We start from the raw sequence: 22,770 nt of genomic DNA, 5'->3' as shown, positions 1-22,770 counted from the left end.
CAACAGGCATTCAATCATTTGATCACAGGAGAAGACGTCTATCAGACGGATCAAACCGTTGTTCCAGCCTCGCAATTTATTATTGAAGATCGCTATTCAAGGGATAGATTCCAAGGTATCATGATCGACACAGGTGCAGCAACATTTTCCACAGCAGGATACTCTCAGTACATCGCCCTACAACGAGAAGACCCTTCTGTAGCTCTCGACAGCTCCACATCCGGCCAGGCCTCCATCAAATTCGGCAACAGCGACGCCATCCACTCCTCGGCACAGTCGCCCTTAACACACCCTCGGAAGGATCACGTTCCACGTCCTTCAAACCCCAACTCCCTTTTGCTCTGCCTTGCTGATATGGACCGGCTTGGTATCTATTTCAACAACATCACAGATACCATCAATTGTACTAATCATTGTACTAATCGCCCTACAAGCATTCCAGTCGTACGCAAATGGGGACATCCCTGGTTCTTCCTTACGAAAGATGAAGAGTCCATCTCGTTTCTTACGGAAACAGAGATTCGTACACTTCACCGACGCTTTGGACACCCAGCAGTCCCTAGGCTCCATCACCTCTTGAAGCAAGCCGGGCACAGTGACGTCTCGATAGACACATTAGAGACTATCTCTAAGTTCTGTCACCACTGTCAAATGCACTCACAAGCCCCACGCCGCTTCAAGTTCACCCTTAACGATGATCAAGAGTTCAACTACGAAATCATCGTTGATGTGATGCACCTAGGAACACCACAACGCCCTGTTCTACACGTTGTGGACTCAGCTACTGCTTTCCAAGGAGCCAGATTTTTACCGTCAATGTCAGCTAAAGATACATGGAGACCCTCCGGACCCTCTGGATCGACACGTATCTTGGACCTCCTGATACCCTCCGTCATGATGCAGGAACTAACTTTGCTTCTCTCGAATTCCGGAACGAAGCAAAGATTATGGGAATCAAATGCTCTCAAGTACCTGTTGAGACGCATTGGTCCATTGGAAAGATTGAACGCTATCACGCACCCTCCGACGCGCCTTTAACATCCTCCATGCTGAGATTGGCCACACCACTTCCGCCGAAACAGTCCTTCAAATGGCTGTTAAAGCAATCAATGATACGGCAGGACCTGACGGTCTTGTGCCTACGTTGCTTGTTTTCGGCGCATACCCTCGCGTATCTACAGACTCGCCCCTTCCGCTTCTACCCTCAAAAGATCGGAAGCTATGCAGAAAGCGATGAAAATGCTCCGCCAACTCTCGGCAGAAAGACGAGTTAAGGATGCCCTCCATGCACGCAACGGCCCGAGCACGACAGAAGTGCTATCCTCCCGCTGCAAAGTGAAGTTCGCGTTTGGAGAGAAAGACGGTTGGCAAGGACCCTTCAAGATTGCATCGATTGATAGCCATAACATCACCATTGACACAGTCAACGGCCCCAAGTCTTTCGATCGACCCTTGTACAACCGTATCTGCGTGATGATACCACTCTTTCCGACCCTACACACGACACAGACCCTCAGGCATTCGTTCAGATCTTAATGAACAACCGGCTCAAGACCCCGTTAAGACCCTAACGGACCTGCCTGCCCGACCCGAACCCCCGCCCCCGCAAGAGGACGCCCACCAGGATCAAAGAACAAGCCAAAGGATTTGATCATGATGGCCCGCCGTAGACCAGAGCTTCTTGACCCAAAAGGAGGAAGATGCACAAGCTCTTTCCTCAAGCTACGGTCTGATGGCATAATCACCTCTCCTGGTGACCCTTCGAAGAATCCGATAACAAAGAGATTACTGACCTCGTTGGCCGCGGTGTATTCCAATTTGAACGATACGATCAAATGACTCATGGAAACTATAGAATCTTTCGCTCTCGAATGGTTCGTGAAGTCAAAGGAATCAACACTAAGCCCTACGAAAAGTCTCGACTTGTTATTCAAGGACATAACGACTTTGAGAAGACCACCCTCCTGACGCAATCTCCGACAATTCAACGCGTTAGCCAGAGACTCATCCTCGCTATTGCCCCCGGACTTCTTCAAAACTACGGCATAACCCTCTCCCTCCGTGATATCACTCAGGCATACCCGCAATCCCAGACCAAGCTTTCCCGGACCATTCTTACGTATTTGCCCACGGAACTACAAGGCAAATACCCTAACGGAACAATTATTCGTGTTATTAAGCCCTGTACGGTATCGCAGAAGCCGGAGTCCATTGGTTCCGCACATATCAGCAGCATCACCTCGAAAAGCTGGATATGTCTACCTCCACCTATGACTCCTGCCTACTGATTTCGAATACTGGCCCTGACACGCTCGGTATTGTTGGAATGCAAACTGATGACACCCTCATCCTTGGAACGAACAACTTTTCTACCCGTGAAGAAGAAGAGCTACAAAGGCAGAATTTCGTTCCAAGCCCAAGACTGACATCACATACGGAACAACGGTTGACTTTAATGGTGCAAGACTGACGTTGCTGAATAATAACCCCTTAAGAAAGGATCCCTTTACTTCAACAGAAGGGACAAGCAGCAAAAATGACCACCATTGACCCTAAAGCAATTGATCGTCACCAGCGCTACGTTGAGGAACGAGCGCGAGCCTCATACATTGCTTCAATTGCTCAACCGGAAGCTTCTTTCGATGTTTCAGTCGCCGCCCAAGTACAGACCCTCAGGATAAAGATTACGCAATTTTGAACAAGCGACTGCAATGGCAAATGGATCACCAACTACGTGGCCTCACGTACAAACCAATTGATCTAGCTACTGCAAAGCTGATGGTTTTCACCGATGGTTCTTTCGCAAACAACAAGGACTTATCCTCCCAACTAGGATTCGTCATTACCCTCGTTAACGAGACAAACCACAAAGAAAAACAGTTCGAGATTAGTGGTAACATCGTACACTGGAGTTCAACAAAGTGCAAACGTGTTACCCGTAGCGTCCTAGCATCAGAGATCTACGGTATGGCCAACGGATTCGACATAGGCATCTCCTTGCGATGACTATGAAGATAATTACGGAACGACTCAACCTTCCTCCTATCCCTCTCATCGTCTGTACGGATTCGTACTCTCTACGAATGCCTAGTCAAGCTCGGTACGACGAAGGAAAAACGATTGATGATTGATATCATGGCCCTTCGCCAGTCATACGAGAAGAGAGAGATAACAGATATTCGTTGGATCAACGGCGCAGACAACCCAGCAGATGCAATGACGAAAGCATCACCAAACCGAGCCCTGGAACGCTTCATCGATACCAATAGTCTGACAATTCGAGTCGAAGGATACGTACAACGTTCCTAACCGCTCCTTATACCTATGATCAAATGATTGCTCCTATCAGGAAGACCCTTCACTTCTTCCCAGATATCTACAGCTAAGAACAAGACGTCGGACCCACTTTTGGCAATAATGACACACGCCCTCACGGCACATTCCTTCACGGCCTTAACGCTACTATCCTTTAGACCCGTTCAAGGTGTTGCTGTGCTTCTCACAGCAAAAGAAGAGTTGCCTGTGTAGGAATGTATCTATCTAGTGGTGTGACCAACCATGGTTGGCACGTGACCCGTACGGTCACGTGTGCGGCTGAGGGCAGCGTGCCCCCTTTCTCCACGCTGGCCTCTGCCTCCTTAGATAGAGAATCAAGACGAATACAACATCACAGGTTAACCCTAGTACCGTCTCATTGCAGCAGCTGCCGCAGGTGCCTACCCACAAATATACTACTAATAAATTCCGTTGAAAATCTCTTAAGGTATATAAGTAAAAGCGGAGTTTTAGGAAATTAAGGAATTATATAAGACTACGTAATAGAGGGGAAGAAGGAGTATAAGGTAGGAATTTTAATAGAATTTATTAGTAGCATATTAGTATATAAAAGAGGTATTAAAGTTAATAATCCTTACTCTATATACTAGTAGACATACTATCTTATATAGATAATTATAGCTAAATAGAAAATCCTTTTAGGACTAAATTTAGGCTACTATATAGCCTTAAGGCTAAGGAATTTAGTAATACCTCGAGTATATTAAGAAGTATTTTAGTTCTACTAATATTTATATTTAAAGGAGGTTAGTCGTACCGGTATTCTGAAGAGGTCTTAGCTAGTATTCTAAGCTAGCTCTATTTCTTCGATTCCCGATTATATAATAACCGGTAACTAGTTTAATGCATAATAATATATAGAATAACGAGCGATTCTTACTCTATAATATAGGATTTTATTTATAATTAATATACTACTTATTAGCTTATATAATTAGGAGAGTATATAAGGAACGGTATTCTTACTATAAATAAAGTAGTTATAATATACTCTTTTAATTATATAAACTAATAAGTAGTATATTAATTATAGATAAAATCTTATATTAAAGAGTAGGAATCGCTCGTTATTTTATATATTATTATATATTAAACTAGTTACCGGTTATTATATAATTAGGAATCGAAGAAATAGAGCTAGCTTAGAATACTAGCTAAGACCTCTTTAGAATACTAGCAGGACTAACCTCCTTTAAATATAAATATTAATAGAACTAAGATACTTCTTAATATACTTAAGGTATTACTAAATTCCTTAGTCTTAGGGCTATACGGCAGCCTAAATCTAGTCCTAAAAGGTTCTTCCGTTTAACTATAATTATCTATATAAGATAGTATATCCGCTAGTAGATAGAGATAAGATTATTATCTTTAACACCTCTTTTATATACTAATATACTACTAATAAATTCTATTAAAAATCCTACCTTATACTCCTTCTTTCCCTTTATTACGTAGTTTTATATAATTCCTTAATTTCCTAAAATTCCGCTATTACTTATATACCTTAAGAGGTTATAAGCCTAGCTTACTCCTTTTAAGCTAGGAAATTAACTACTTATACCTTTAAAATTCCTCGTCGAAATATTCAACTAAAATTCCTCTCGAAAATCCCCCTAACGACTTCTTCTACCTTCCTATACTCTTAAACTCCCGTCTAGACTTCTTAATCCCTACGAACGAAATAATATAAATTTATATAAAATAAGTAGATAAAAAGAATATAAATTCTCTAGACTTAAGGGGAATTTAAATTATACTCTTTAGACTACGAGGATAAGAGCTATCCTTACTAAGGAAAAGCTTATTACTACCTTAGAGTAAGAAAATTATATAAAGACTATAGAAGCTTTATCCTAGATTTTTCTTTAAGTTAAAGATAGCCCTTTAATATAAATTAAGCATTTAATAAATACTAAAGCTACTTAGGATAAGCTTATAAAGCTATATAATCCGTCGAATTTCTCGTTAAATTATTTACTTATAAAGCAGCTCTTTAATCTTAGTCCCTTAAGCTCTAATTTAGAGAAATACCTTTATAAGGTAGAGGAAATCTATAAGGATTTAAAATTCCGTAATATAGAAATTTTAGAAGTAATCCTTATAGTATAGATTCTTAATTGCCTTAATAAGGAATTTAGAAGCTATATTATAAATATTACGTAGAGCCTTAGGTATAATTCTACGGCGTTTACCCTTAAATCCCTTATAGCTAGTCTTTTAGACGAAGCTAGAAGAATAAAGGATATAGATAAATCTTCGGAGAAAGCCTTCTTAATATAAAGGAAGCCTTAGAAATCCTATAGAAATTCTATAGATACTCCGTATTATAAGGAATATAAAAAACCAGGGCATTTTATAGTAAATTACTATAAATTATACCTAAATAAGGCTCCCGCTTATTAGGTATTAAATAAAGGAAAAAAGGACGATAGGACTTAAATTTCTAAGAAAAGAAAATCTTCTTCTTCTTCTTCTTCTAGGAAGAAATCCCCTTTTAATAGTATTTCTACTACTAATAAAAGAAGGAAGGCTCGAATTACTAAGCTAGAGTCCGATTCGGAAGATAGTAATAAGGTCTTAAATATAGCTTTATAAGAAGAAAATATAGACCTAGATATCGACCTTATAGACCTCTTTAGGGCTCCGACCCCTATATATATATCTAAGGATTTAGAGGTAATTTTAACCTCTATAATTACCCCTATAGTAGAAGCTAATAAAGACTCTCCTTTAAGACCTCTAAAAGCCTCGATTCCTAAAATAAAGGAATTAGTCTTAAAGGTAAGAGAAAGAGGATTTCCTAGTTATAAGAATAAAAGGATCTTTAATTTTATATATAATACTAAAGCTACTAGGTATATAGTATCTAATAAGAATTTCCTTATTAACTATAAAGAAATTAAGTCTAAAGTTTACTAGGGAAAAGCTTCCTTTATATTAGTAAAAGGAAAGGGGGACTTAGTATTTAAGTTCCTATATAATAGAAAAGGTATATCCTTCGAGACTGCTTTTATATACCTAAATTAGGGGTAAATATACTATCCTAATCTTATTTTAATAATACCTATGCCTTAATAGGAGGAAATAAAGTCCTTTTATTAGATAATAAGGCTAAGGTCCTTACGAAAGGATTTCTTAGAAATAAATTATATTATATTCCTATAGAACCTTTATTAGAAAGCTAATCGATCCTTATTACGTCTTTAAAAGTAAACGATATAGATTTTTATACTTAGCACTTACGCTTAGGGTATATAAATAGTAGGGCTATTTAAGAAATATTAAAAAGATATAATAAGGATATAAAAATGCTTTTAGAAGAGGAAAGTAAAATAAGGCAGTGCGAAATATATATTAGAGCTAAAGTAACGAATAAGGTTAATAAATAACCCTTGTATAAGTCTTATTCCTATTTAGAAAAAATAGTATTAGATATTTAGGGGCTAATTAAAATGCCTACTTATAATAAATATTACTATTATTTTTCTTTCCTAGACGTAGGAACCTAATATCTAGAAATATACCTTCTTCGAAGAAAAGGGGAAGCTTTAGATAGGTTCCTAGAATTTAAAAATAAGGTAGAAAATAACCCTAAAAATACTAGGATTAGAGAAGTATTTTCTAATAATACTAAAGAATTTATATATAAAATAAAGCATTACTACGAAAAAGAAGGAATTACCTTTAATTCTAGTCCTCCTAGGACGCCTAAATCTAATAGTAGAATAAAAAGAATAAATCGTATAATATTAGAAAAAGTATATGCTCTTTTATTTACTACTAAGCTTCTTAAATACCTATAGGGAGAAGCTATTTTAATAGCTACCTATTTATATAATAGATTACTATATTCTACGATAGGATTTAAAAGTCTTATAGAAAAGAGGGATAATATAATACTACCCTTCGAGACCTTAAATAAAATTAAGACCTTTAGAAGCCTTATATATTATAAAAATAAAGACCCTAAAGATAAGCTAGATAATAGAGCTTTTAAGGGTATAATAGTAGGCTATTTAGAAAATATTTATAAAATCTAGGATCTTTCTAAGAGAAAGATTACTATCTTTAAAGATATTACTATACTAGAAAATAAATTTATAAAAAGTTTAGAAACCTCTAGTAGTAATAATACCTTTGATTTTAATTCTATTTTAAATAAAGATAAGCTAGAAAGCTATATCCTTATAAAGGAAGCTATTAAAGAACCTAGAGATAAAAGTCCCTCGCCCTTTATAAAAGAAGAGTCTTTAAATAACGATCCTATTCTTACTACTAGTAAAATAGTAGTAGAATTACCTAAGAAGCTAGAAGGGTTCGATTTTAACTATATCGAATACCCTAACGTTAATTTATTTCTAAACTACGATTTTATATAGTTAGTTTTAGCTAGTATAGAAAATTAGGATCTAAAAATTCTAAAGACCTATAAATAGGCAATAAATAGCCCTAAAATAGCTTTTTAGAAAGAAGCTATAATTAAGGAAATTATCTAGCTAATTAAATATAAAACCTAGGAATTTTCCTGCCTCCCTAGGGATAGGGAGGCTATAGGAGGTCGCTAGGTCTATACTATTAAGAAGGATAGTTAAAATAATATAATAAAATATAAAGCCCGTTTCGTAATATAGGGATTTAAGTAGATCTATAGCTTAGATTTCCTAGATACCTTCTTAACTATAGCTAGACCTAAATCTATTAGAATTCTACTTATTTTAGCTATTATCTATAAATTCGAAGCTTTATAAATAGATATAGTAAATGCCTTCGTATATACCGATATAGATACCGAAGTATATATTGATCTTCCTATAAGCTACGAAGAATACGCTCTTAAAGAATATTATTTAAAATATAGATTAGCTTATAGAGCTAAAGGAATTAAATTAACTAAATTCCTAGACCTATATAAAACCGGTTAAATTAAAGCAAAGCTAAAGAAAGCATTATATAGCCTAAAATAAAGTCCTAAGCTTTAGTATAATTATTTAAAAATATACTAAATAAACTCGGATTTCTTCCTCTTTTAATAGACGAAGGAGTATTTATAAATAAGGACTATAGTATAGCCTTAGCAATTTACGTCGACGACTTTCTTATAGTAGGGCCCTCTAAATCTATAATAAAAGAAAGATTATTTAAAGAATTATCTAAATTCCTAGATTTTACTATCTTAGGAGATATAAAAGACTTCTTAGGTCTAAATATTATATTAAACCGAGAAAGTAAAGAGCTATATATATCCTGAGAAAATTATACCTTAAATAAATTAAAGGAATTTAATAAAGAAGGTTTAGGAACTTTAAATTTACCCGCTATAGTAGGCTTTAAGCTTATAAAAGTAAAGGAATTACCTTCTAAGGAAGATATATTGCAATTTTAGAAAGAAATAGGATCTCTATTATACTTAGCCTTATTTACTAGGCTAGATATCTTATATTCTATAATTTCCTACGCTAGATTCGCGGCTAAGCCCGATTAAACGTATTTTAAGGCTTTAAATATAATTTAGAAATATTTAAATAAATTTCCTAGCCTAAAGATTAAATATAATTATAATATCCCTTTTACCTATCTATATATAAAGGGTTTTACCGACTCTAGCTAAGCGTCGGATTTAACGGACGGAAAATCCTTTTCCGGTTACTGTTTTTATATATATAATAATATAATAAGCTAGGCTTACTCTAAGTAGAAAGCCGTTGCCCTTTCTACCTACGAAGCAAAGTATATTAGCCTTAGGGAGGCAAATAAAAAAGCTATTTATTTAAATATGCTTTTTAAATATATTACTAGGGATCTATCTATTAAGATTCCTAATACTATACCTTATATTTTAACGGATAATACTACTACTATTAAATTAGTAGAAAATCTAGAATTTTATAAAAGGTCTAAATATATAAGATTAGCCTATTACTATACTAAAACTAGTATAAGAGAAGGGAAAATTAGAGTTTTTTATATCAAATTAAAAGATAATATAGCTAATATTTTTATAAAGGAATTAAGACCTATATTACTCTATAAATTTAGAGACGGTCTATCCTTAGTATAAGTTCCTAAGCAATTAAAAAGGGTTTTTAGATATTTCTTATACTTTCTATATCTTTCCCTTACTAGGTTTTTCCTTTTTAGGTTTCCTAGAGAAATATTTACTAGGTTTTTATCTATTAAGATTTTCCTAGTAATAATAGGGTTTACCTTATATAAGGTTATCCTATAAATAATTATTATAACTATAGATATTTCCTACTATATATTTTTCTATTAGTATATACCTAAGGATTTTATTTTCCTAAGAAAGAATAGGTTCTTATATATCCTATTAAGGTATAAGAATAGTTTTCTTAAATAAGGTTTTTACCCTATATATATACTACTATAAATAAATTAGTAAAGAGTATATAAATCTACTCTATAAGGGAGGCTATAAGGAACGGTATTCCTACTATAAATAAAGTAGCTATAATATACTCTCCCGATTATATAAGCTAATAAGTAGTATATTAGTTATAGATAAAATCCTATATTATAGAGAAAGAATCGCTCGTTATTTTATATATTATTATATATTAAACGGGTTGCCGGTTATTGTATAATCGGGAATCGAAGAAATAGAGCTAGCTTAGAATACTAAGTAAGACCTCTTAAGAATACTAGTACGACCAACCTCCTTTAAACACGGATATTAGTAGAACTAAGACACTTCCTAATATATTTAAGGTATTACTAAATCCGTTAGTCTTAGGGCTATACGGCAGCCTAAATCTAATCCCGAAAGGTTCTTCCGTTTAGCTATAATTATCTATATAAGATAGTATATCCGCTAGTAAATAGATAAAAAAAATCAACTTTAATACCTCTTCTATATACTAATATACTACTAATAAATTCTATTAAACATCCTACCTTATACTCCTTCTTCCTCTCTATTACGTAGTCTTACGTAATTCCTTAATTTCCTAAAATTCCGCTTTTACTTATATACCTTAAGATAAAGTAAGCGCTACTAATTAAAATAAAAGAAATAATAGAAAAAGTAGCTAAATAGCTAAATTTAGTTTATACTATATAGTACTAGCCGCTAAGTACTCCTATACTCTTAATAATACCCCTTCCTTATAATACCTATTCCTTATAGTACCTCTTCCTTATAGTACCTCTTCTTTAAAGTACCCCTTTTTTATAATACTCCTTCTTTACTATACCCCCTTTTCTATAGCCCTACTTCCCTATAGTACCTCTTCTTTATAGTACCTCTTCCTTATAGCTACCCCTTTATAGCTACTTTATTAAACTAACCTTTAAGTATCTATAAGTAGACCTAGTACTATAGTTTAGCTTTATAGTTAATTAAGGTTTAGTCTAAGGATAAATATTATACCTTTTTACCGTTAGTAGAGATTAAGTACTATCGTTTAATTATACTTTATTTTTCCTATATACTTAATCCTTAGATTATTTAGTATAAGCGTAATATAGGATACTAAATAAGTTTATCTAAGAATATTAGCTTAGGTAAAACTTTAATATTAATAACCTTTAAAATATACCTAGTCCCTAAGAACTAAAACTTAAAATAGATAATAGTACTTTAAGATATAAAACTATAAACCTACTATTTATATAGAGGGCCTTTTTAAAGGATTTAACTAGGTATAGTTATTTAGAGGGGGCTTATAAGGAAACCTATATCTAGCGCGCCCTATAATAGCTCTTAAATACTAATTTATATATATAGAGCTATAGTATTAGGCTATAATAAGGTATAGGCTTATAGGGAAACTTATTAGGTTATAACTTTTAAATTACTCCTTAATAAAGGGTTAGATTTATTATTAAAGATATCGTATAATAAGATTAATAAACTAGCTATAGCTCTAGCCGAACTAGCGTTATTTAATAGTAATATTAAAACTATAAGTAAGTATTTAACTTAAATTATATAACTATAAGTTAGCGCACTATTAGCTAATCGACTAATATATACCGCCTTATATATAACCTATAACGATATATTTAACTTTATAACCTTACTTATACTTAATAGATGTAAATATACTATAAGATATAACTAAGAGGGTAATATTATAATATATAATTATCTACTAAGTATATCTAGCGCGCCTTATAATAGCTCTTAAATACTAATTTATATATATAGAGCTATAGTATTAGGCTATAATAAGGTATTAATATCTATAAACTTATTAAGTCTATTACTATAGAAAGTATAAATAAGGACCTTATAAGATATAAGTAAGAACAAAAATACTATTATTATAAAAAGGGCTAAAAGAAAGAAAATATTAAGCTAAGTACTTATTTTCTATTATAAATTTATTAAGGACGACTTAATTTAATTCTTTTTTTAAACTTAGGAGCTAATACTCGATATATAGATATCCTTCCTTTATATAATAATAATTCCGCCTAAGGTCTCTATTATAAACCTTAATATAAATAAAGTAATTATAGCTCTTAACTATATAATTATAGGTAAAGATATAGTTTTACTATCTTAGTTTAGTCTTATATAGCTATTAAGTTTCCTTAATACTCTAGAGTATTAAATAAAGTAAGGCCGAGTTAGTAAACTAGTTACCGCGAATTCTAGCTAAAGTAATAATACTAGAGCTATTAATATATATAGATATAGTACTAATAGGTCTTTAAGGACTAAAACGTTAAGATAGTAGATATTAAAACTTAAGTAATTTAGATATTAATAGGAAAATCTTATAGGCTTATAAGAACTCTTACTTATAGTTTATTTTATTAAAGTAGAATTATTTATATAAGTTCCTACTATTATCCTTAATTATTTAAACCTAACGCTTCTTTAAAAAGGATATTAATAAAGTAAATAACCTTACTTTCGAAAAGCTTACTATAAAGGCTCGTAATAGGGCCCTATATAAGCTAATAAAGGTATATTTTGCTTTTTCTAAATAAGTAAAGGATATAATAGAATCTAGGAAGCTATATAATTAAGCTATAGAGGATAATATATAGAACTAGGTCTTAGGAATAATATAAAGAGATTAAAGAGAATTTAAAAAAAGCACGCGTATTTACGTAAGAGTACTTATTAAGACTATTACCCTAGGATCTTTAAGCGATTATATAATTCTAGGGATAGCTTAGATCCTTAGATATACTTAGTCCGTTAACTTTAAAAGGGAATAGCTAGTTTCTTATAACCTACGCTCCTATAACTACTATCTCTTATATAGCTTCTTTAACTATCTATTTCTCCGCTACTTATATAAAGCTAAAAACCCCCTAAAAACGTAAGTAATACGCTAAGCGATCGTATATTAGCCTTCTTAAATATCCTAATACCTTAAGGCTATATCTAGCCTCCTTATTTAAACTATACCTAACTAAGAGTAATAAAGAGGAGGATAAGGCCGCGTAAGCTATATAGTATAATAATATCGTTATCTTTAATAAAGCTACTTATAAGTCGATGCCTAGCCGCTAGTTCTCTATACCTACGTAGATCTATATTATAGGGCTAGAAGCTACGCTTACTTTAATATATCTCTTTACGCTATATTATTATTAGATTACTATTATTATTAAGAACCTAGATTTAGTTTTATATATCTTATATTCCTATACCGCGCCGTCTTATACTATAAATAACTCGCTATAGCTATATTTCTCCTCTATACTTAGTAGTAGTTCTACGATATATAATAGCGCGCTGCTTAACTATTAGCTCCTTTAACTTAACTTTAGTTTTATTACCGCTTATAACTTCTAAAGTAATATAGCGATAGCCCTCCTCTTAATCGATAAACGTATCTAGGCCGATCGAACTATTACTTATAGTAGCGTATTTAATAAGAGCTCGCTTAAACTTATATAGCTCGCTATAGATTTTAAATAAACCTAAGCTATATAGCCTAAACTAATTAAAGACCTTAAACTCTATCTTAAAAGAAAAGAGGGTAAGAAATTAGATTTATACTTATAGTAACCTAGAGAATTACTAGTAAAGAATAAGATTAGAAATAACTACCTACTAAGCTAGATCCTAGAAGTATAGAGCGTAAGGTAGAGAGACTTAGCGTAAGGAGTAGAGAAGGTATAAGGCGGAGAGAGTATATATTATAGTAAGTATAACGCGGCGAGAGTATAACGCGGAGAGGGAGTATAAGATAAAGATAAAGCGTAAGATATAAAGGGAACGTAAGGTAGAGAGGGAGTATAAAGTAAAGGGACGTACTAGTACCTTAAGGTAAGCTTATATAATAGTAATAAAAGGCGTCTACCTTAACCTTATAAGTATATAAGGGTTTTATATTAAGATTAAGCTAAGTAATATTCTCTAAGGTAAGGTTTTATTAAAAAATTAAAATACATTGGTTTTAAATATAAGATATAGCGTTAAGAAGTAAGAGAAAAATATAATATAGCTTTATTACGCGAAAGATAAAAATAGCGATATTATATAATAATATATATAATACCCTTAGCGCTTAGGTCTATAATTTTAGCCTTACTCTTAGTTAGGCTTTATTTTAAGGGGGATTTTAAAGCGGATAAACCTTTATTAATATTCGCGAGATTATAAAACCCCTACCCGCGATTTTCTACTAAGAATAAGGCTATAAGATATCTTTATCTATTTATAATATTATATAACCTATTAACGCTTAGGTAGTAGTATATATATTTCGTTAACGGTAAGCTTAAGTTTTTTAATTTAGGATATCGTTTTTTAACTAATACTACTTTTAAGAGCCTTATAACTTTTACCCCGCGACCTTTAACCTTATAATTATACTTATAGCTATAGGTTTTTATCGCCGCTTATAGAACGCTAGGTTATTGCCTTTATATCTTTTAAATACTTTACTAAAGGCGTATCTAAGTATACCTTTTAAGTAAGTACCGTCTTATAATATCGACCTTAAAAAAGATAAGGAGGGGGGAAAGACTTAGCTAGGAATAACCTCTATAAAGGGCCTATAAGTAATATAAGCTAAAAAAAAAAGATCTTATAATAACGCTACGCTTAAAATTATAGTAAAGTAAAAGGTAAATTAAGTTTAATTCCTATTTATAATTCTCTACTAATTATAATATAGCTAGGCTATAAAGTAAAGCTTAACTAAGAGTCAATAGTATATAAAGATTTAAATAAAGTAAACCCCTTAATATATATAATTCTTATAAGATAAGACTATAAATAAAAGGCTATTAAAGTTAATATTAATCCTATTTTTAACGTTATAACTAAATAAAGGAATAAGTCTTATATTATCTATATTAAACTAGGTTAAAGCTATTGCTTTTATTAAAGGCTATTAATATAGTTCTTTAACCGCCTTTAATATATAGATATACTTAATTAGTACCTTACTTCCCTTAAGAGAAAATTAAACTAGTACTTACTTTCTAATATTAGTATCTAGGCCTAGGTTAATAAAAGGAATAGGTTACTTAAATAAAGGATAAATTATTTATAGATTACTAGATTTAGTATATTATTAAAGGAATCTAAAGAGTTATATATATATTAGGTTTATAATAGTTAGATATACCTAGCTTAAGGGATTAAAAATTTAAGAATTATTAACTATAAATATATATTAATATACTACTTTATAATAAATAAGAGTACTATTAAGAAATATAAACTATTACTTTATATAGACTCTATTAGAATATCCTTAAGCTAAATAAAGCTACTACCTTACTTAAAGGTAGTATTTATTTCTACTTTATATTAATATAGACTACTCCTTAATATAGTATTTAACTAACGCTTATTTAAACTAAAAAAGAAACTTTATAAAGTAAGATACTTTAACTTTGCCTTTATTAGTCTTAAGGGTAGTTACTACCTATAGGTGCGTTTTATTTTAATAATAGCTATTTTTCTAAGCTTAGTAATATATAAAGCGGTCCCTTTTAGCTTATAGACTATTTAAGCGTAGCTTAAAAATAAGGCTCTTAATAGTATAAGTAATATATATAAATACCTTAAACGGCCCCTTTAATATATATAACGCTACTAGACTAAACTATTAGTATACTTAGCCTAGGCGCACTAAACTAGTAGTACTAGCTTATATAGTTAAACTAAAATATTAGTTTAAATTAAATAGCTAAACTAAACTATTTATTTATTTATTAGTAATAAACTATACTATATTATAAACTATAGTTTATACTATTAGTGCGATATATAAAATATAGGCTTAGTATATATAATTAAAGTTAAGATATTATTTCCGCTTTAAGCTATCTATATACCTATAAATCCCTTATTACTTTAATATATTATATTTTACTAAGCCGATATTAACTTTTATCCTTAAGACTTAAACCTTAGGCTTTAAAGCTAATACGTTTAATAGTATTATAATTACTATCTATATATTAATACTTAAAATATACTTATAAGAAGCTAGTCTCTATTTTATTAGTTAGGAACTTACTTCTATTAAAAATATTAGTAAGCTATTATCCTAAGACCTAAGGGATTTTAGAAGATTAAGTATTTTAATATTAATAAAACCTTACTAATTAGTTACTAATAACTTAGCTTTAAAGAAGAGTTACTTTATTTTTACTAATATCGGCGTAATTAATAGAATATTTATAGCTATTAAAGATAGGCTAGGAAATCGTCGCCGCTATACTAGATCTAGCTATTATTTAAGCGGATCTAATACTATAATTATAGGTTCGCGATAGTATATATTATACTTATTATTATCTTTACTAAAAATTATAGCTTTCTAATTTTTTATCTATATTTTATATCTATTTAGCCGTTTTATATCTAGCCTTTATTTAGGAATTAGTCTAGTAATATAGTACTATAAGGCCGGTTTATATTTATCTCTTTATAACTACTTAATATAAGCCTTTACTCTTTTAATCTACTCTTACTTATCTTCTTAGGTCTTTTTTATATATATTTACTTAAAAGAAAGATTTAAAACTATCGCGGCTAAATAAATAAGTAAATCTTCTTTAAGCTTATAATAGTTAGCTAACTTTCCTTATACTATCTCTATTATTATAGCTAGGTAAGGTATATTAGTCGTAATTTTAGCGGCTTTAATATAGTATAAATCTCGTAAAGAGAGATATAAAAAGTATATATAAAATATATAAAGGTAAAATTAAAAGTAAAGGGTTAGATAGGTAGGGCAGAGAGATTTAATTCTTATAGGGGTAGTAATAAGGGTAGGAGAGTAATTATTATATTGCCTTAATTATCCTTCTTTCCTCTATTTAACGCCCCTCTTTATACCTATTTACTATCTTAATTAATAAAGAAGATCCTACTTAAAGAAGCTACTAATATCCTTTTAACTACTAAGCTTTTTACCGGTTTTCCCTTCTTTTCTAGCTATTACTAGTATATCTATCTTATCTCTCGCTACCTCTATAAGATGCTATCGCTACTTTTACTTCCCCTCTTACCCTTACCCTCCTCTTTATACCTCCTTTTAGCTCCTTCCTTAAAACCTATTTTATAGCTTCCTTAGTCCCTTTTACTAAGGGATATCTCTAAGAACTATAAAATTAAGCTACGATTCGCGATATACTCCCTTAGCTATAGCCTACCCTTATAGTAAGGGCATAGCTAATATAGCTTTAAGCTAGTAAGCGTATAGAGGAGGTTCTTAGCTTTATACTTATCCCTTTACTTAAGGAAAGTAAGGGCCCTTTTAGGTCCCTAGGCTCTTTTAGACCTACGTTAAGAATAAGGGCCTAAAGAGGGGAAAGTCCTATAAGAAAGGGGGCCTTCTTTAAAGGGAGAAACCTAATTAAAATAGGGGGCCCTTTAAAGTAAAAACCTCTTCCTTCTTCTTTAGCTATAAACGTTACCTTTTTATATAGGCTATTAGCTCCTCTTATAAACTCTTAAGGTAGGCCTCTAAGGATAGCTTCTCTTAAACGTCTTCTAGCCTAATTTACTATAAAAAGACAGCTAGCTTTTACTTTAGTAAAGGCTTTATAAGACTATTAGCTTTTATTAATACTATAGGAACCTAATAAATAGAAATAAGTCCCCTTTAAACCTCTTAGCGTAACTAATACTAATAGATATCGATATATTATAGCTAAGTTAATAGCTTACTATTTTCTATAAGAATTTATATAGTCTATATATTATTATATTTTATAGCTAATAAGGTTAAAATTTATAGTTATAAAGATATTAATAGCTAGCTAAGGAAAATCGCTTCTTTTAATGCTTTTAAAAGAGCTAGTAGCTTTACCTTTATACTAAAAGTCGTAACGGTAGCTTACTTTAAAGCTCTCTAAGTAATAGTTCCTTTAAAAATAAATATAATATACCCCTATAAGCTCTTTCTATTTAAAAGACTATCTATAAAGGACGAATCGCTTAAATAAAGGAAGATTTTAATAGCTAATTTCTTTCTTTCCTACCCTCTTAAGTATAGACTATATAATCTCGTTAAATAAAGATAAAGTATAGCTTAGTCTATTACTTCTTAGTACCTAGGGCTAGGATTCTAGTTATACCTAGCTAGCTAAGAGATTATAAAAGAGATATCTAGTTTAGTAGAAATAGCTAAAAAAAGTAAGGAGCCTACCTTTTATTAATATTAGTATTTCTCTTACTCCTTAGCTTAAAAGGACGGATTAAGTAAAAGCTCTTTATTTAATATATATATATAGAGGGAAGCTTCTTATCGAGCGAATTAAGGAGGAATTTATAAGCGACCTTATCGATATAGGCGTCTTAAGTAAGCTAGATAGTTTATTAAAACCTATTTTAAAGGATTTATATCCCTAGGAACTACTTTAGCTCCCTTAGTATAATTATCCTATACCTTTATTATAGGCCTTATATAGCCTCCTTAGCTATTACTTCCTCTTTTAGGTAGGCTTAAATAATATCGTCGACGTAAAAAAAGACTATAATTTTACCCTTCTATATTATATATAGTTCCTAAGGGACTTTCTTAAAGCCTAGGGCTTTAAGGGAACCTATTAAATACTATCGCTAAAGAAAGGGTAATCTTTATAGTCTATATAGAGCTTTCTTAATCTATAAAACCTTCCCTAGCTATTAAAAGCTTAGTAAAAGGCGTATATAAATAACTTCTTTTACTTTAAGTAGGTAGTTAATAAAGGCGTTAACTATATCTATTTAATTAAGTTTAAGGTCGAATTCTACTACTATAGCTATAAGGGTCTAAAGAGACATCCTTACTAAGGTAGTAACCTTAGTAGGTAGATCCCCCTTTTCCTATTAATTCCTATAAATAACTAGCTAGGCCTTATACTTTTAAAGAAAGCTATATTTATTAGTCTTATAGATAAAGACCTACTTATAGCTAAGGACCTATTTTCCACTTACTTTATCTTTAAGGACCTCTTTAAAAGACCCTATCTCTTTATATAAGGCTAGGTAGTCTTTTTAAGCCTAGAAAAACTAGTCTTTAAAGGGGTGTTTTTCTAGCTACTTCTAGTCTACTAATAGGTCCGGGAGGTCTCTTTTCTATACCTTCCTTACTAATAAAGGCTTAAAAGGCCGGCCTACTATAAATGCTCTATAGGAACTGTCTTTTATAAGCGTTAGATAGAAGTTAGAAAAACGATCGAAATAAGGGAGTAGTTAGTTTTCTTTAGTAACTATATTAAGCCCTATACCTTCCTTTACTTCTTAAATTAAGGATAAAAAGGCAGCTAGGTAATCCTTTAAGAGAGGTGCCTTTCTTACTACTTTAGGGGTTAAGATAGAAAGACTAACTAAAAAAGCTATTTTTAGATCTTCTTTTTATTTTATAAGAGGAGGTATAGAGAGGTAGGTATATTTTAGCTCTACTACTTTCCTATAGTCTCCTTCTTTATTTAGTTTATTTAATCTAGTAGCTTCCTCTTTTTCTTTTTCTTTAAAGTTAGCGTTATCTTTAACTACTTTAACGTTAGTTTCTTCTTTTATTTCCTTATCTAAGACCTCTTTTTAAGACTATTAAAAAGGGGGGACTTAGATCTTTTAAATTAGCTAACGTTATAAGAGTAAGAGGAGTTATTAATCCCTCTTTCTATTAAAGAAGCTAGATTTATCGAAAATTATATCCTTAGTCGAAATAACCTTTTATAAAAGAAGAATCTAGATCTAAAAGATATTTATAGAATTATAATTAATACGGTAACTAATAAAGGCTTTAAGATTAAGCTTTCTTTTCTTCTTCCTTTTTAGCTATATATTAATAGTTTTAGCGTATACCTTATAGCTATAGGCATAATAGTAAGCTAGCGAGGCCCTCCTCTTTATATAGAGCTTAATAAGGGATTTTTAGTCTATTCCTTAGTTTAGTTCCCTAAGGTCCTTAGGGTCCTTAAGGGTCCGGTTCTAAAGGTAATAGGCGGTCTTAACGACTTCCTTTTAAAGGTTATAAGGAAGCTTTATAGTAAGTCTTATTATATAGGCCCTTTTTATTATAGCACCCCCTAATCTTTCTACCCCTCCGTTTTAGGCCGAGGTATTTAGAGCTAATAGGAAGGGTAAAATACCCCTTTTATAAAGCTAATTTAAGATATCCTTTATAAATAGCTCTCTATTAAACTATATCTTCTTTACCTTATAGCTAAAGTAGGATTTTATCTAGTTAATAAAGTCCTAGAGGGTAGACTAATTATACTTACTTAGGTAGGTCTATAAGAAATAAAGGAAAACTATCCTTAAAAAAGCGTTTATAAAAAACATTACTTTAACGAAGCTTTCTTAGTCCCTAGAAACGTTAGTTTAATCGACTTAAATTTCCTTATATAGCTAGTCTAGCTATAAAGGGGTCCGTCTAGAAATTTATCTCTTAAGCTTTCCTTAGCTATAATATTTATATTTAACGGTCTATAGGCCCCTTATTTATACGCCCTATTATTAGCCTAGCTTATATAAAGCTAAGGGGCCTAGGTAACTAAGTTATATATACTAAAGAAGACCGTCTCCTTAGGCTACTAAAAGAGGGTCCTTTAGAGTAGACCTATTCTTCTTAGTAAGGAAACCTAACTTCTTAAGTAGTTCTTTCCTAAGGATAGGTTAGAATTTAAGAATAAATTAACTAAATTTTTCCTCGATAAGCTTAATAGTCTAATTCTTTTAGACTAGCCTTATAGGCTTAGACGTTATATCCTAAAAGATTCCTTCCTCTTAAAAAAGGTAAAAGGAAATTAAGCTCGTTAAAAATTAAGGGTAACGTTAGCTACCTAGCTTATAGTATACCCCCCTTTTAGTACCCTTTTCCTACTAAAAGTTAGGTTTTTTATAAATCTATAACTAATTTATTAAAATATATAGAAAGACTAAAACTTTATAGCTAAAGAGCTAAGTTATAATAGATTTATAAAGTACTATAAGCTTTTCTTTTTTTTCTAAAAATAAATAAGTTATATTACTTTTTAGTTTTCCTATAGTAAAAATAAAATACCAAATAAATAGTTTAAAAAAATTTATATAGTACTATTTATCTTTATATAGCTTTTAGTACTTAAAAGTACTTTCTATTTACTATTTAATCTATTTAATAAAAAGATAATAGGATATTCTTAAAATACCTCTTTTTTTAATAAGGAGAAAAGTTTATTACTTAATAACTTAAAAGAAAAAGCTAGTTATAAGTCTTTAACTACTTTATTAATAGTATATACTATAAAAAAGCTTATTTACTACTTAGCTTACTTTATTAGAAATTTCTTTAATATTAATTTAATACTATTTAAAGTATTAAGGCTTACTAAGTAAAGTAATAGAAAGTACTAATAAAATACTTAAGTTAGCTTTAAGCTTTTATATAAGTATAATTAAATATAATATATATAAATAGTAAATTTTAATACTAACTTAAGCTATTTTACTAATAGTATTTTAAGAGCTACTAAGTATAACTATTTTTCTTATATTTATTATTTAGTATTTTAAAGCTTGCGTTTTAGTAAGAAAGGGTACTAAAAGGGGGGTATACTATAAGCTAGGTAGCTAACGTTAAAAAGCTACCCTTTCTCGTCGAAGAATTTATATAAAACTATTAAGTAATTTTATCGGAAAATTTACCCTTTTATATCCCTTTATCTATCCGGTTAATTCCCTAGTAATAAGATATTCCCTTTATACCTTCTTAAAGGACTAGAATTATAAGAGTATATTATAGATATTAAGGGAAGTACTAAAGTTAAGGATAGCTAATTTTCGTAGGGGATAATTAAAGGGTCCTAATAGTTAGTCTTAGCCTTATTAATCTATAAGGAAGATAAAGGCCGGATTTACTATACTAACGATTTTTCCTTAAATTTATAGCCTAAATAAAGGGAGCGGCGTTAGTTACTATTTCTTAGTAACCTAGATCTTATCTATCTTCTTCTATAATAAGGGGTCCTCCTTAAGAGACTATTATACTATTTCTTATAGCCTCTTTAAAGGGTTAATTCCTTTAAGTTAGTTTTCCTCGAAGACCTACTAGTAGTCTTCTAGCTAATAAGGCCTTTTATATACTTAGTAGGTAGGTCGATTCCTCCTTATTTATTATCTCTTTAAGGAGTCCTCGTCCCTTTTTAGAAGGTCTACTTAAAATCTCCCCTTTTTACCCCTTATTACTAATTTTAATAAAGAGGTTCGATTTCGATTAGTTCCTTAATTCTTCGACTAATAGACTAAAAGATCTATTAAGGGACTAGTCGGGCTAGTCTAACTAACGGGACCGGGCCTAGAGTAGAAGGCGGAGCTAGGGCCGGGACTAAAGCAGCCGTTAAAGATAGTATTAATACTCTTAAGGGAGGAGGAGCTAAAGGAGCAATAGCTATAGTAGTAATAGCGGGGGCCGTAGTAATAAGGGCTATAGTAGCTATAGGGGCAGTAGGTTAAAGCGTCTAGGTTAAGTACTAGCTATAAAGGAATAAGACTACTTACTATTATACTTTAGTAGCCTCTTTATTTAGTTCTTAGCTAGCTTCTTAAAAGATAGTCGAGTAACCCTTACTAATAGGCTTTATAAATAGAGATATATCCTATAGCTACTAGCTAGAAAGAGCTTTTATTAGGAAGTATTAATTAGCTTCCTTAAGGATTTCTTCTTACTTAACTAGCTATAAAGAAGCTAGTAGGTTCCTAGTAAAAAAGGCTCCTAGGTAGGCTATATAGGTCTTCTTAATACGGTTAGTTATATAGCCCCTTAAGGGAGCTATTAAGGTCTTAAGCTTTAAAAGCTACTACCTAAGAGTTTCTTCTTCTTAAAGAGAAATTAGCTTTATAGTACTAACGGATTCCGTTATTACTATATAAGTAGTAGTTAGTAGCTTTATTTTATAGAGGTATTCCTTTTAGTAACTCTTATAGTTACCTAAGGTAGTAGAAAAAGCTCTTTATTATATAGAGGTTAGCTTAAAAAAGAGGGAAGCTCGTTCTATAAATTCTATTATCTT

The sequence above is a fragment of the Hirsutella rhossiliensis genome (genome assembly GCF_020360975.1).
Source record: "Hirsutella rhossiliensis strain HR02 chromosome Unknown scaffold00011, whole genome shotgun sequence".
Classification (NCBI taxonomy): domain Eukaryota; kingdom Fungi; phylum Ascomycota; class Sordariomycetes; order Hypocreales; family Ophiocordycipitaceae; genus Hirsutella; species Hirsutella rhossiliensis.
Note: the sequence above shows the minus strand (reverse complement) of the source record.